Source organism: Triticum dicoccoides, chromosome 2A, assembly GCF_002162155.2.
Source record: "Triticum dicoccoides isolate Atlit2015 ecotype Zavitan chromosome 2A, WEW_v2.0, whole genome shotgun sequence".
Classification (NCBI taxonomy): domain Eukaryota; kingdom Viridiplantae; phylum Streptophyta; class Magnoliopsida; order Poales; family Poaceae; genus Triticum; species Triticum dicoccoides.
Genome location: NC_041382.1, coordinates 534562802 through 534568801, shown reverse-complemented (window position 1 = coordinate 534568801; position 6000 = coordinate 534562802).

Below are 6000 nucleotides of genomic sequence, written 5' to 3'. Positions count from 1 at the left end.
AAAGGAAATTTGGGATACTTTGATTGATATGCACGAGGGTACCGACTCCGTCAAGGAATCCAGATTGGATGTGCTTCAAAGTCAACTTGACAAGTTCAAAATTAAGGATGGTAAAGGTGTCGCTAAAATATACTCTAGGCTTGCTCTCATCACAAATGGCCGATAGATTCATCATCAAGAAGATCCTAAGAGCCTTGTGATACCGTGTGCACATTGATCCAAATGATTCCCAGCTACAAAGATCTCAAACCAACAAAAGTAATTGGAAGAATTGGTGCTCATGAGATGTCACTCAAGGATAAGGAAGAGCTTCACAACAAGATAAGTGGTGCTTACAAAGCCTCATGTGACGCTCCTACATCATCAAGTGAGAAACAAGCCTTCAATGAAGAATTGAGCTTAATGGTGAAGAACTTCAACAAGTTCTACAAGAGTAGAAGCAAAGAAAGAAGTTCCAAGTCAAGGTCCTACAATGACAAAATACCGTCGAGTCGTGAGCGTAATTGCTATAATTGTGGAAGACCCAGATACTACTCCAATGAGTGTACGATCCCCTACAAAAGAAGAGAAGATTCACCCAAAAGGAGAAGTAGAAGAGAAGAATCACCTCCAAGAGAGAGTAGAAGTAGAGATGATTGTTATGAATGAAGAACATCTCGGAGAAGCAAGGATCCAAAAAGGAAGGACAAGTCATCAAGGAGCTACACAAAACAAAGACATCAAGCTCATGTTGGTGAATGGGTATCCGGCTCTGACTCCGACAATCACTCCGAGAGAAGTTATCACTCTGATTCCGAATATACTCAAGATGAAGGTGTTGCCGGTCTAGCACTTGTGTCAACCAACTCTACGACATAGTTGACTCACCAAATGAAGGAATTGGAAGATGCTTCATGGCTAAAGGCCCAAAGGTATCACACCCCGAGTATGTTGATTTTAATAGTGATGAAGATGATTTGCTAGGTGATGATGATTTACTTGTTGACAACTCTAGTGATGAAAACTATGATGAAATTGCTATTAATCATGCTAATCAAGATAAAACGTATGATGATGATAAGAAGGAGATTGAGCGTCTAACTAAAGAACTAAACACTCGTAAGTTAGCTCATGAAACTACCTTCGAAGATCATCGAGAGCTTTTAAAGACTTATGAGAAGCTACGCTTTGAAAAGCTCAACCTTGAGCAAGAGCATGGGTTCTTAAAAGCAATCAATGATAATCTTCGCAAGAAAAGTTCTTATTACATTGCCAAGCGTTTACTCTTGTCTACTTACATGCCACAAGTAAAATCTAGCAACAAGAGTAAGAAATATTCTTCTTCTAGTAGTAACAATAATCATGTTAAAACCAATGTGGTTGCTTCTAGTAGTTCTCTTGATTCCACTAATTATTCTCTTAGCCAAGTTACCTTGAGCAAGAAAATAGCTTATTGAAGGGGATCATAGAGAAAGGTGTTTACAAGAGCCTTGCCAGGAGTAAGCAATTTGAGGAAATTGCACGCAAGCAAGGAAGGCACTAGAATAATCAAGGTGTTGGTTTTGAACTAAAGTTCGATGCCAATGGAGTTGAGTGGGAGGAAGATCAATACCCCAAGACGATTTTTTTTCCTTAACAAGAGAAGTATGATCCTACTTCTTTTCAAGGGACACAACCTCAAGATGATCTTCCACCACAAGACCACAAGCACAAAGGCAAGGACAAGCTTCAAGAGGAGATTGATGCATTTGAAGAAGCTCTAAGGCCTTGGTAAAGTGGGTTCCCAAGACTACATCAAGTTGTACTTCATCAAGTACGACTACAACTCCAAGGATTCCAATCAAAATGATGTGGATCCCGAAGAAGAAGAACTAGAGAGTTCTTGAGGTTGACTCCGCCAACATACTTCACTCATATCATTTTGGCGAGGACAAGTGCAAACAACTTCCACATCTTGCACTAGTTCAAGGAGTCACAAACCCTCTTGTTGGTAAGACAAGGGACAAGGTAACTTAATGCTTTCGTGGACATCATCTTGTGTGAACATCACTCTATGTCTATGGATATCCTTGTTTGTTCCTTGTGGGACTAACCCGTGTAGGTATTGAAAGTGCAACTCACTCCAATGGATTGCTCCAAATGATCTACATCAACATTGAGCATCCACATCTTCAATATCTACATGAAGTCATCATCGACAAAACCCAATGTTAGTTCATACCTCTTAGGGGGGATATCACATCTAGGGGGAGATTTACTCTAAAAATTGAGCTAAAGCAACTCTAATGGTGTGAACACAACAATGATTTATGTAAAATAGGTAACCCCACTTCTGCTTAAACGATGAGTATGACCTATGATCAAATGTTCTCATTTGACTCCTAAGTCAATATACTCATATATAGATGACCTAGTCATCACCAATTGCTTGATAGATGCTAGAGTGTTTGTGCATGCTTTGCCACATATTTCATTTGCCACTTTATTGTGTGTGCATGTTGATTGCATATTTTTACTCATTCAAGGATATCCATTTGTAGCTTTGATTGTTTGGCTCTTTCTCTTTTGCCAAATGGATGGACAAGAATGCCTAAGCACCCCCTCTAGCTATCTATGCTTTTCTCATCTCAAACTCTATTCATGCTACACCACAAAGTTTGATCAAGTCAGATTCGAACCACTCTGTGTGAGGAGCACTCGGAGTCCCTGATTCGTCATAGACTTAAACTTCCAAAACCTTTCTGTGCATTTCGGTCTGACCGATCCATCCACTTCGGTCACACCGAGTTCACTGAGTTGATCTAGGTTTCCAATCTCGGTGCAACCGATTAGAACTTTTTGGTCACACCGAGTTGCAGTAACCACTTGCGATTCTGCATCTCAGTGCCACTGAGTTGTGCCACTCGGTCACATCGACAGGGTCAGGATATATATACCGACGGGTGAGATTTTGGAAATTTCTTCAAAACTCCTCATCCCGCGCGTGTCCTGCTCTGCCGCCTCGGGTCTCCGGATCACCTCCTCGTCGCCGGCGACCTCCCGCCGCTGGTTTACATCACCATCAACGGATTTCAACACCACTGTTGCCGCCGTAGCAAACTCACCGCCAAACTAGGGTATGAGTTCGACCTTTTGTGCTAATTCCTTACTACGATTCTTAGCACAATGCAATGCCATGTTCTTTACCACGTATGAGATCAATCTATCAAGAGAAAACATCCATTAGATTAGGTTTGATTCGAAAATTTAGGGTTAGGTTTCCGACGAACCCATCTCAGACCAACCGAGTTGTGGAAATCGGTCTCACCAAATTGGCCTAGGCCATAGCACTTGCACTTTTCGGTCTGACCGAAAGTTGCAAATCGGTGCGACCGAGTTCAACTCTCTGTGAAACCCTAGCAATCTCGGAGTCACCGAACTGTGACTCGGTCTGACCGAGTTCACTAGTTTAGACTCCTAAAGTTGCTTCGGTATCACCGAGTTTAACAAATCGATAGCTCCGAGAAGCTTTCTGGGGAAGACTAAAACTAAGTTTTTGACTCATTTGTTTTTGAAAAACCTCTACACTTTGTGATGATCATCCACTCTACCTCATCTATATCTATTCACAGGGACTGCTGTCAGTTTGCCTTGCCAATATGTCTGACCAAAGTGATAGCCAGAACAAATCTGAAGAGAAAGTGAACTTGAGTGAGGGCACTAGTCCCTCTAGCAGCTATGATGAGGGCAGCAGGAGCACTCCAAGCAATTTTCCCAAGGAAGCTGCTAGACAGAGGAAGAAGAGAACCTCAGACTCAGAGGATGAGGACTATGTGGCTGGTGAGGAGGAAGTGAGTTCCAAGAATAAAGTGCTGAAGAAAGAATATGGAACTGCTGCTGCAACAAAACCTGGTATGCACAAGATGGCTCCTGCCAAGAGGGTGCCAACCTTAAAGGCCAGGGTCTCAACTGTTGAAACTTCTAAGCCAATTGAAGAGGCTACTGGAGAGAGTAAGAAAAGGAAGGAGAGGGTCAAGAAGACCGTTGCCAAAGTCATTGGTAGATCCTCTATGATGAGAGATCCAGCTGAGGAAGAGGAACAGGATGCTGCACCAGCACCCAAGTCCAAAAAGCTGATGGGTGATGCAATTAAGTCTGGGGCTGCCCCTTCTAAGCCCAAGACTGCCCCCAAAGCTTCTGCTCTAGCTCCAAAGCCCAAGAGGAGCACAAGGAACATTCTAGCTGCAGAGAAGAACAAGGCCCCAGTGACTGAAGTTGAGGAAGAAGATGCTGAAGCCCAAGTGCTCAGAAAGCTTAAGCCAAAGATTTCAGATCATAATGACAGCCATCCAGTGGCAGAAGACATGAACATCAGGAAGGATGCAGTTCTCAGACTTTCGAGACGGTCTGATCCATATGCTGTGAGGAGGAAGATTGTAGTGGACTACAGGTTCCACACCAAAGAACAACAAGATTTCTATGAAACTGATGACCCACAAGTATAGGGGATCTATCGTAGTCCTTTCAATAAGTAAGAGTGTCAAACCCAACGAGGAGCAGAAGGAAATGATAAGCGGTTTTCAGCAAGGTATTCTCTGCAAGTACTGAAATAAGTAGTAACAGATAGTTTTGTGATAGGATGAATTATAACGAGCAACGAGTAACAAAAGTAAATAAAGTGCAACAAGGTAGCCCAATCCTTTTGTAGCAAAGGACAAGCCGGAACAAACTCTTATAATAGAAAAAGCGCTCCCGAGGACACATGGGAATATCGTCAAGCTAGTTTTCATCACGTTCATATGATTCGCGTTCGATACTTTGATAATTTGATATGTGGGTGGACCGGTGCTTGGGTGTTGTTCTTACTTGAACAAGCATCCCACTTATGATTAACCTCTATTGCAAGCATCCGCAACTACAACAAAAGTATTAAGGTAAACCTAACCATAGCATGAAACATATGGATCCAAATCAGCCCCTTACGAAGCAACGCATAAACTAGGGTTTAAGCTTTTGTCACTCTAGCAACCCATCATCTACTTGTTACTTCCCAATGCCTTCCTCTAGGCCCAAATAATGGTGAAGTGTTATGTAGTCGATGTTCACATAACACCACTAGAGGCTAGACAACATACATCTTATCAAAATATCAAACGAATACCAAATTCACATGACTACTAATAGCAAGACTTCTCCCTTGTCCTCAGGAACGAACATAATTACTCACAAAGCATATTCATGTTCATAATCAGAGGGGTAATAATATGCATATAGGATCTGAACATATGATCTTCCACCAATTAAACCAACTAGCATCAACTACAAGGAGTAATAAACACTACTAGCAACCTACTAGCACCAATCCCGGACTTTGAGACAAGAATTGGATACAAGAGATGAACTAGGGTTTGGAGATGAGATGGTGCTGGTGAAGATGTTGATGGAGATTGCCCTCTCCCGATGAGAGGAGCGTTGGTGATGAAGATGGTGATGATTCCCCCCTCCCGGAGGGAAGTTTCCCCGGCAGAACAGCTCTGCCGGAGCTCTAGATTGGATCCGCCAAGGTTCCGCCTCGTGGCGGCGGAGTTTCGTCCCAAAAAGTTCCTTCTTATTTTTTCTCATCGAAAGACTTCATATAGGAGAAGATGGGCGTCGGAGAGCCACCAGGGGGCCCACGAGGTAGGGGGCGCCCCCTAGGGGGGGGCGCCCCCCACCCTCGTGAGAAGGGTGTGGGCCCCCTGGTCTTCATCTTTGGTGAGGATTTTTCTTTATTTATTTTAAGATGTTCCGTGGAGTTTCAGGACTTTTGGAGTTGCGCAGAATAGGTCTCTAATATTTGCTCCTTTTCCAGCCCAGAATTCCAGCTGCCGGCATTCTCCCTCCTTAGGTAAACCTTGTAAAATAAGAGAGAATAGCCATAAGTATTGTGACATAAAGTGAAATAACAGTCCATAATGCAATAAATATCGATATAAAAGCATGATGCAAAATGGACGTATCAACTCCCCCAAGCTTAGACCTCGCTTGTCCTCAAGCGAAAAG